An 11,284-nucleotide genomic window follows, 5' to 3' on the forward strand; every position below is an offset into this window, starting at 1 on the left:
CGGTCAGATCGCGGTTGCTAGGCAGCCGGGGGCCTTCTGAAAGGCCCCAGGGTTGCCTAAGCAGAGTGCCCATCAAGCGCACGGCTTGATGGGCACTCTGCTTAGGCAGCCCTGGGGCCTTTCAGGAGGTCCCCGGCTGCCTAGCAACCGCACAGCGTCCCGCGATCTCATCGTGGGACGCTGTACGGGCCCCCTGAACGTTGGGTGCAGGCTGTTTCTTACAGCGGGCACCCGGCGGCAGCAGTTCCGACGAGCCGCGCCGCTCGTCAGAACTGTTAACACTTTAAATACTGCTGTCAGAGCGGTATTTAAAGTGTTAACAGTTCCAACAAGTGGCGCGGCTCGTCGGAACTGCTGCTGCCGGGTGCCCGCTGTAAGAACAGCCGGCACCCGACGTTGTATGGAGCGGGATCCACCCGCGATCCCGCTCCATACAACCATTTGTTCGACTTGCGAACAAACGGACTTGCGAACAGGTTCCTGGAACGGAACCTGTTCGGAAGTAGGGGACTAACTGTGTATATATATATATATATATATATATATATATATATATATATACACACATACATGTCTAAGCATCGTAATTCTCCGCCTGAGGAAACTCCAGACTAACAGACAACATAATGTCCAGACATTTTACCCCCTTCGGATGTGCTGGTCATTGAACTACTGGTGTCTGGGCGATCTCAGCATATGACTAAGCCAGTCCTCGACCTCCTCTGGAGTGGAAAAGAAGGAGGTGCATTCGTTGTGGACCACCCGAAGTCGAGCTGGATATATCATGGAGTACGTTATGGAGGCCTCTCTCAGCAGACGCTTGACGGCCACGAAAGTTGCTCTGGTTTTCTGAAGAGCAGCAGAAAAATCTGGAAAAATAGAAATGTTAGTATTCTGATATTGGAGAATCTGCTTGCGTCTAGCAGCTTGAAGGGCGATGTCTCTGTCTTTGCTGCTGAGAAGTCTTGCTAGCATCGGTTCCGGAGGTGCGCCCGGGGGCAGGGGACGGCCCGGGACCCTGTGGGCCCGTTTAACAGCGAAGGCTGTGGTGAACTTGGCCTCTGTCAGAAGTTCCTTTAGCCAGGTCTACATGAACAAACAGGGATCTTGGCCCTCGGCATGTTCCAGCAAGCCCAGAATTCGAAGGTTGTTTCTACGCAGTCTGTTTTCCAAGTCATCCGCGCACAGGGCCCAGGCGTTCGCTGCCTTGTCCAGTTCTGCAAGCTTGCCAGGCACAGGGATATGCAAGGGATATGCATGTTTCTGTCTCTCCGACTCGGCTTCTGAGATTATGTATGTCTTGCCGCAGCAGTCCCACATCAATTTTAACCTTCTCAATTTTCCCTGTTAACGAAGTGGTGCTGGAGTGTATGGCCTCCAGGAGTTGGGATGTGACCCGTCGCAGTGTTGGTTCTTGTTCTGCCTCCGGAGAGGAGACAGGCCTAGGGGCTGTGGCGGATCCTATGACTGGATTAGGAGATTGACGTTAAGTACCAGTCGTTGGCTCAAGTACAAAGGCCTTAAGACGCACCTCTATCGGTAGGTGAGTACTGTCACTCATCTTGGAAGACCTGCGGCTGGTCCTCCTGCGGGAGGAGAACGGCGGTGGTGTGTTGGCGGTCTTTATGCATTAGGGAATTAATAGAAGATTTATTTATAATTGATGGTTTGAGATGACTGCGTGTGTTAGGTAATGGAGAAGGAGGGAGTCCTGAGTTGCAGAGGGTCACAAGCCCAATCCAGTGGTTTATCAGTCAGAAGTTTGGTCGGCGTCTGTTGCTTGCCGTGGAGCAACCACAGATAAGGGGGATAACCCCTATCCTCCTCTTGATGGTGTGTCAGAGGCTGGAATGAGAGGGGGACTTAGGTTGCAGCGAATTAATTGCTTGGTCCGGCGGTTTGTCGGTCACAAATGAGGGAACCAACTTCCGGTTACCATTTGGTGTTGTCTCAAAGACTGAGGAAACCCGGAGACTGGTGATGCAGAGGGTTAATAGTTCAGTCCAGAAATCAGTCCACCAGACGACTGGTCTGTGTTTAGTATCGGCGGTACCGCGGCCACAGAGGAGAAGGGTAGCCGCAAGCCTATCTGGGACTAGAGTAAAAGGCGTTCGTAAGTCGCAGGGACTGTTAACACAGGCCAGTAATTTTAGCAGTCGGAAGTTTGGTTGGCGCCCGGTGTCAGCTCCAAGGCAGCCACAGATGAGGAGCACAGTTGTGATGGTATATTTGAAACAGGAGTATGCAGGAGGCTTAAATTGTAACTGGTTAGTATTTCAGTCCAGCAGTATACCAGCCAAAAAATTATCAGCATCTGGTGTAAACAATTGAGAGGATATAAATGAGGAGGACTACTCCCAGTTTCCGCTTGTTTTTATATTAGGTGCTGGAGTATGAGGTAGCTCCCTGATGCAGATGTTGAACAGTTCAGATAAGCTCCGCTGCTGGCCGAGGTCCGATCACTGTACAGCGCAGACAATTGAGGAGCCACGGGTGATGGGGACATCTCCCAATATCCAAAGGTTAATGGAGCTCTCCAGTGGTTTGATAGGTGGCAGTCATCCTGCCCATAAGATGGAGGGTAGTAAATGAGGGGAGCAACCCCTGTCCTCCCTCAGTACACGTCGCCCCAGGAATAGGGCTCCAGGTCCGCCCTATGCTGGCTTTCACAAAATGGCTGCTGCATGCGGGCTGCGCGGCCGCTTTGAGGTGCTGTGGTGGGTTAGCTGGCAGTTACCCGCTGCAGCCCTGTTTCTTATGTTGTTCCCGAGGCAGGGGGGGGGCAACCACATAATTTTCCCCAATTTGATTAAGGGCGCTCCGGAGGGCCAGGCCTGTAGCTGAGTCCAGTACTCCACTGCCCCGGGCACCCCACCGCCTCTCACCGATACAGTGAAGGAATCCTCAGAGGGCCAAGGCAAGGGCACCGGGTCAGGGATGCAGCGCCGACCAGAGGGAGCCCGCCGATGGTCCCCCCTCTCTCCTACCGTGCAATGGAGAATCCCCGGATAGCCAGGCCCGGGCGCCCTGTCCTCCATGGGCTCTCCGCTGCAGGCCGTCCCCTCCTGATCCAAGTCCCTCACTGCCTCTCTCCTCAGGAAGTCCCGCCGCGCCACCGGATCTTCTTGCGCAGCCAGTTCGCGGGTCTACCACCACTCCTCTCCACCAGAAGCTTCGGCCGGGGAAGTCAGCGGGAGCAGGCCTCAAGCCGGAGCTAATGGGGGCAGCTGCCGATCGTCCACCGGAGGTCCCGCTGTGTCGCCAGGAGTGTTTGCCATCCTGTGAGAATGCAGAGGGGCACACTCCGAGGTTTGGGCATTTAGAATGGGTTCAGGATAATGGGGATTGCAACGGAGCTCAGTCTTTGTGCGTCCTCACAGCATGTTTGCAGGACACGCCCCCGTATTATAACTTTGAATACTTTGGTAATAGGATTCATAATACTCATCAACACAAACTCCAGAATCTTGGCAACACTGTATCTGCTTGCCGGTTTTTGCAGAATCAAGGACAGTCTTTCTACTATGCAGAAATCTCTTCATTTTAACACAGTTTCAATATGTATCAATATTATTCCTGGTACTTACGATGCACTCTCGGCTTCACTGTTCATGCGGGATACAACACAGCTTTGTTGTAACAATTCCTTTATATCCACATTCTTTTTATCTTTAACAGCCTCTTTAACTCCCCCTCAGGCCTTGCGTACTTTATTGACACACTCAACAGTTCATATTATTTAGCACTCAGTCTCTTCATATTCAGCCTCATCCTTCCACCAATATGCACAACGTCATAGATGTCAATACATACTACACCGTCTCTTTCTTTGCATCAGGAGTCTTGCTGCTGCTTAGCATGTTCAATCGACAATTCCTATGCTCTCTTTAAACGTTACTGACTACAGTACTGTGATTTAAACTCAAGTTTAACAATTCATTCCCCGCTAATCGAGGCTTGAATCTTAATAAGATAATTGTGTCATTCTGAACTCCCGACAGGCCTGCTAACTCACTATTGTCCATTTCATGCTGTGCACAACCAATGGGGGCGTCCCACTTACACCTCGTCGGTGGAAGGTATGGCCTAGACCCCGTGTGCTGCTTTTCATTGCAGTCTTATTCCAGCTCCCTCTCTAGGTTGGGTCACAGTGCCTCTGCTTCCTCTAAGACTCTATCTTCAGCCCCTAGTCATCTGGGCCCTATTGGTCTTTTATCTTCATCCCTTGGTCATCAGAGACGTTTTGACAGTCTTGACACTCTCCTGCACTGCTCATGCTGCTCTTCACACAAAGTGACCACCGCAATTTCACAGGTATTTGCTCACAGTGCTGCTTTTGCAAAGTTCTTCTGTGTCCAGCTCCCTGCACAAGATGCTGCTGTTCTGCCACATTGCTATGCCTTGCTCTCTATGAAGCTGCTGCAATGCAACTCACAATTCCTTTTATAGCACCTGTAGGGCACCTAGTAAATTTTAGGATCTTTCTGGGAGTTGGGGCTTAGCCGTCACACACAGTCCCTAGCAAGAAGCCACGACATCACACCATAGCACTTGCGTTCTTCCCCTCTCTTACTGCTATGTCACATGCAGGGGGTGGGACTTCTGCTCCATAGCACTTATCAGTGTTTCTAATCGGTACTACAAGTGCTTCATAAGATCCGGCAGGACACTTGTCTGGCAGGGAGGCGCACTTTCTCTCCAGCGCCCACAGTGCCTGACAGCTCTCCCCTCCGCCTAACCTAGCCTTGGGATGAAGAGGTTGGAGCCCAGTGGCAAGGGCCATGCTGATGATTACAGTGGCTGAGCCATCAGGTGTAATAGGAAGCAGGGGGCAGCGCTTCTGTCTTACAATGTTATATAACAAGCATCAGTCGTTTTTGCATTTTCCTAATAAATCTACGCTTCTGTATCAGTTAGTTGCTTAATAAACAGCATTTCTCCCACTAAACACATTATCATTTTCCTTCAAGCACATTGTCATTTATGTTCCACTCTTCACTAAACTTTAGCATGTACATCGCTTTTCTAAATTTACTTTAAATTCACAGAGGTGAGGGAAAAAACAAAGACATTATTCACAGAAAAAGCCAAAAATACAATACCTGAAGGTCTGCAAAGCAGACACGGTCGCCATAGGCACGATCGCCATAAGGCAGGCACAATCGCCACCGGCACAATCGCCGTAGGGCAGGCGCAATGGCCTTAAGCCCTGAAGATATGTAGTCAGCCAGACAATAATGTGTGGAGGAGCAGCTTGTTCCTGGCAGGCTAATATGCAGTCACCCACTCAACCCAGCCCAGTTTGGGGAGGAGTGACTGCATATACTAATAGCCTGCACATGTGAACGATACCAAAGATGTCAGCCATAGATGGGTGGTGACCCACCATACAGGATATCAACCCTGGCTGATAAGACAGCGGGTTGCCCTGTATCTCCAAGGTGGGCCACACTGGCTGACATCTTGGGCTCCCCCACCAACTAGCAAACTACATACAAAGATACTAATGCATACTAATAAAATGCGGGTGTTGGTACTACATTTTGGCCAAAACGCATAGGCTGATGGGCCGCGCCGAGGCCACACCGCTTCCGTCAGTACCTACGCTAACTCACTATAAATTACATAAAATCACAGAGGTGAGGGAAAAAACAAAGACATTATTCACAGAAAAAGCCAAAAATATAATACCTGAAGGCCTGCAAAGCAGACACGGTCGCCATAGGCAGGATCGCCATAAGGCAGGCACAATCGCCGTAGGGCAGGCGCAATGGCCGTAAGCCCTGGAGATATGCAGTCAGCCAGACAATGTGGAGGAGCAGCTTGTTCTTGGCAGGCTATTATGCAGTCACCCACTCAACCCAGCCCAGATTGGGGAGGAGTGACTTCATATACTAATAGCCTGCACATGTGAACGATACCAAAGATGCCAGCCATACATGGATGGTAACCCACCATACAGGATATCAACCCTGGCTGATATAACAGCGGGTTGCCCTGTATCTCTAAAGTGGGCCACACTGGCTGACATCTTGGGCTCCCCCACCAACTAGCAAACTACATACAAAAGTACTAATGCATACTAATAAAATGCGGGTGTTGGTACTACATTTTGGCCAAAACGCATAGGCTGACGGGCCGCGCCGTGGCCACACTGCTTCCGTCAGTACCTACGCTAACTCACTATAAATTACATAAAATCACAGAGGTGAGGGAAAAAACAAAGACATTATTCACAGAAAAAGCCAAAAATACAATACTTGAAGAACAAGCTGCTCCTCCACATTATTGTCTGGCTGACTGCATATCTCCAGGGCTTACGGCCATTGCGCCTGCCCTAGGGCGATTGTGCCTGCCTTATGGCAATCTTGCCTATAGCGACCATGTCTGCTTTGTAGACCTTCAGGTATTGTATTTTTGGCTTTTTCTGTGAATAATCTAAATTTACTTTAATACACTATGTCAACTCTTTTAAATACACTCTGGCAGTGATAACATTTTACTAACTACTTTAGATTACCCTGTGCCTCTTCCTTACATATGTGGAAAGGGATTATAATAGAAAAGTTAGGCAAAACACAAATCACTTTTCAATTATCTTCTCAGAAACTGATGATCAACTATCGATTATCGCAAGCCTCCTTTTATCACAGTCTCTTATGGGAGGTACTCCCCCAGTTTGCAGTCATCTGTCATAGTCCTTAAAGGGGTTCTGACATGAATAATGTTTTTATGCTTTAGCAGCCATTGTTCCCTGGTCTGCCTAATGGACCCAGGGAACCCATGGTTTAATGGCTGCTAAAGCATAAAAAGATAATACTTACCTTGTCTTCTGTTGTTGTTGACATCGGGGGGTCATCTCCCGGCAGGCGCTGTTCCTCTGCTTCTGTCTGCACGAGCCGCGCCGCTCCGGGATCGCGCGCATGCGCAGTGGAGAGGTGCCCTCTGACAGGAGTCAGGACGGGCTGCGTCTCCACTGCGCATGCGCAGCACTCCGGAGTTCAGCCGGACGGACGGGCCGCCCACAGCAAGCACTGCTTGTGACGTGCTTGCTGTGGCGGTCCGTCCGTTGACCTCGGAAGTGCCTGACGGACGGACCAGAGCAGGAAGCGGTCTTTTTGACCGCTCCTGCTCTGCTTTAAAGGCACAGAAGAAGATGCCGGCTGGAGGGGACATGCCTGGCGATCGGGCCAGGCCAGGCAAGGTGAGTACAATTTTTTTTTTTTGATGTCAGAACCCCTTTAAAGTGTGCACACTTAGTCCGTTGGAGACTGGTCTCACATGTATGGCAGCTTGCTTCACGTTTTGGGTCATGGTGCCGTCAGTTTCTTCCGGGACCAAGTACCGTGTGTGGAGGGAGACTCCATCTTCTCCTTCCATACGGCATGTCATTAGGGCTCCTCTTAACACAGAAGTCAATTTCTGCAGCTTGCACCATGCATAATGGCCTCCTGCTGTCAGAGCTCCTGGCCGCTCCTCAGCATGGGAATACAGCCACATTTCCAGTGCTCCTCTACTGCCACTTCTACACCCCTCTTTTAGCTGTGTCATATCTAATGACACCTGAGGCATCTCTTTTATATTACACTAGCCTAAAATGGGTGCTACAAACCCTTGTGAGAGGAACTTGGCTTAGTCCCACACACTATGCCCTAATGAAGGTCAAAATCTTTTCAGCATTGATGTGCTAGGCACATTACTGCTGACATTGTTGAGGGAGCAGAGCCTCCTCTTATGAGCACTAGGTGTGCTTAGTCTGGCACTGCCTGCCCCTCTCTTCTGGCACTCCTGTGCACCAAATTTGGTGCATGACCAGTCCACTCACTCTCCGCTTCAGTTAGAGGGGTAGTAGGGTGCTGCTCACTCCTCCTACACTATTATATTATTATTATTATCCCCACAGTCTTTTGGGACCAGCACGGAGTAGTCTTGATGGATTTCCTAGAAATGGGTCCCACGATTACTGGGGCATACTACATAGCGCTGAGGTATAAGTTGGTGCTATATAAATAGAGATAGTATTATAGCTCTGACCTACTTTGCTTGCATACACTGAACAGGCTCCTCTAGCACTTCATGGGGTTACACTGTACTAATTACTCTGTTGCTACCTTCTTTTAGGGACCTCACCTAACAGAATACTTAATCTCCCTGGAGCTATTCTTACCACAAGCCAAGAGCAAGCCTCCATGGCACGACATGAGCTACTCACTGATACTGGCACTTAACTCTCTTATTTACCAACTACCCTGCCCTCTCATCCCAGATTATTGGCACAAAGTTCAGTGCCAGTACACTTGCCTGTACCTCACAAGTGTTCCTCTTTTGGAGGGACAGTATCTACTTTTGAACCATGTCCCTCTTTTTGACCTGGAAAATAGATTTGCATTAATAGACTTAATGTATTGCTCTGAAATATATTTATACTGATTGTTTTTCTGTATAATGGACTCCAATTTGTAACATATCAATCAATATGGTGAAATTTGAATGTTAAAAAGTTCTATATTCTGATGATTTTTGAGCTAATATTTTAATGAAAACTGTTCAAGAATACAGATATGCATAGGAAAGTGGATCTTCTACACAAAGAACCATAAGTGTTCATCTTTGTCTGTCCATAACGTTGGGAAGTATGCACTTGCCAGCTCGTCAGCATTGGGGTCTGTGTTTGCTTGTAATGAAACTTGCCACCTCCTGCAACCTGGAAAGCCATGTAGCTTGATGACCAGTGACACTGACAGGGGTGGGTGCCATTGCTACATCCAGTGGCCTGCCAGCCCTTTACAACATAATGGCCACAGCCTATGGCCCACAAGTACACACACAAATATGGAGGCAAAATAAAGAATGAAATGTATAGAACTCCTTGACTGTGCAGCATCTAAAAGTCATCTTGTTATTTTATGCTCCCAATATTGTACGATTAGTCATCGACTTAGACTGTTCTTCTTTAAAATTAAAGTTACCTCCATCAGTGTCCCCATCCTGCTGTACAGAGGCAATATTATTAACTGTGGGTCTGGAAATTATTTTCTCCCTTAAAGGGGTTCTGTCATAAAAAAAAAAAAAAAAATTCTAGACTTTCCTCATTGATCTTTTCCTCTCTCCTGCAGTCCAGGGGGTCACTTCACCTTCAGCTGTCTGATTCCTCTCCTTCCTGTGAGGTTATGTACATTAACAGGCAGTCTTTTTTGTGCCAGCCAATGTACGTTAAGTCACAGTTCATAGGTCAGCAGGGGGAGTGCCGATCTACTGCAGAGACTGCTCATGCACAGTCTCAGCAATAGATCAGCATTCCTTCCTAGCCAGTGAACGCTACAGCACAGGGACCTGACCTTCACTGACCCGGCCGGAAGATAAAGCAAGGAATGCAGCCTTCATAACAATCCGGCCAGCATGCGGTGAGGTGACCCGGGGCACTGGAGAAGCTCAGCGATGAGAAGATGTGTAAGGAGACTAACGGGGAAGAAATAGGTCAGTATAGTTTTTTGTTTTTTTTTATAACAAAACCCCTTTAATGATGTCCAATGAAGGAAATGTTTAATTGTGTGAGAAGATAAATGAGCTGCCTAAAAGGAACAAGCCCAGGAGAATCCTAGTTGAACTCAGAACATGCAAAATAAGGAAACAAAAAGGTGCTTCTTGTCTAATCCTCACAGCATTAAGGCTACATACACACGAATGTTTTAAAAGTTGCACCCTAGATTCTCAGCTGCAACCCAAACCAGACAACACTGGGCCCCCCTTCCGTGTGCTGTCTAATGTGCGGGACGCTGCATATTTACATGTACTATTCTCATCCAAGAATTGGACAAGAATAGGACAATTTTCTTTTACTCGGACTATTCGACCGAATACAAAACACCAATGTCAATACACCCATTCAATTGAGTGGGTTCTAGTTCTGTCTGAAATTGTTTGTGTGCATATAGCCTAAGCTTGGCTTCACACAGAAATTAATTTTCATATAAGTGTGTGTGTGGTTAAAAACTTCATTTGTTACTGATATGAAGCCAACATCTTTATAGCACCAAATTAGGCAAGGTAAGTCAGGAGCTTCAGAAGGTTTTAGATTGGGTTTCAGCTCATATCTGCCTATGTATTCCAATTTTTTTTCTGACCTTCTATTTGGCTGTGATCATCCAACAAGTATGAGTAGCTTCAATGTTTAATTGTCTGCCATCCAGAAACAGATTGCACCATCATTACAGGCCTCCATGTTGTTGAAACCATTTCCAGGTGCTTGGCTAAAGGACATTTGGTCTCTCGGCGCTCATTACATGTGCTGCCTTTGACACCCACCATCGCCTCCATTTGCAGTGGTATCATAAATGACGAAACTGGACGCTAAGGAGTGGAACTGGATTGTATTCAACAACGAATCCAAGTTTCGCTTGGGCGCTGACAACAGCCGTGTTCGTGTCTGCAGAACTAGGGGTGAGTGCCTCAATCCTGCCTTTGCTGTTGAGCGGCACACTGCCCCCTGCTGGTGTGATGGTCCGGGGGGCCATTGCATACGACACTTGGTCACCCCTAGTAGTGGTACGAGGGACAATGACAACTCAGTGTTATGTTCAGGACATCCTGCAGTCACATGTGTTCCTCTCATGGTGGCTTCCAAGAGGCATTCCCCAGCAGGATAATACTCAGCCGCACACACAAGGGTGGTGAGACATGTGGTGGGAAATAAAGGGCCTGGTTTTCCCAACTTGGCCTTAAAAAGCCATGATGCGAATACCACTTTAAAGTTTGAGAAATACACACAAATCTGATTAAAATGACACTAGACCTCTTCATTTTCTACTTGTACACAATTTTATTGACATAAAAGAAAATCATCACACATGAAAGTATGGCCTCCAACCTATTTACACCATTCATTCATTCCTTCATAATCATACACCGTAACATACATCAATGCATATATTAAGGATTTTCATGCATGAGTGTTCATTATAAAATATTTAGGTCACATTTGCATGACAATCCCTCGTTTATATAAGCTATAAATACGTTAAGCTAAAAAAATCATTACATTTCTTCATTATAAATATGTAAACCAATAACCCTTTCTATGAGTTGGATTAGGGGCTTCATGGTGTAGGCAACATGTTGCACCTTATGTCTGGGGAGGAGCACAACCTGTGGTCCACCTGTGAGCCCCCTATTAAAACTTGATCATTTTACACCAGCCAAGCATTTGGTAAATTAAAATATAATAGTGCTGAAAAAGAACCAGCCCTTCCAGCTCTGGAGTTCTACAGATTATCCCCCATTATAG

Source organism: Eleutherodactylus coqui, chromosome 9 (genome assembly GCF_035609145.1).
Source record: "Eleutherodactylus coqui strain aEleCoq1 chromosome 9, aEleCoq1.hap1, whole genome shotgun sequence".
In the NCBI taxonomy this organism is placed as follows: domain Eukaryota; kingdom Metazoa; phylum Chordata; class Amphibia; order Anura; family Eleutherodactylidae; genus Eleutherodactylus; species Eleutherodactylus coqui.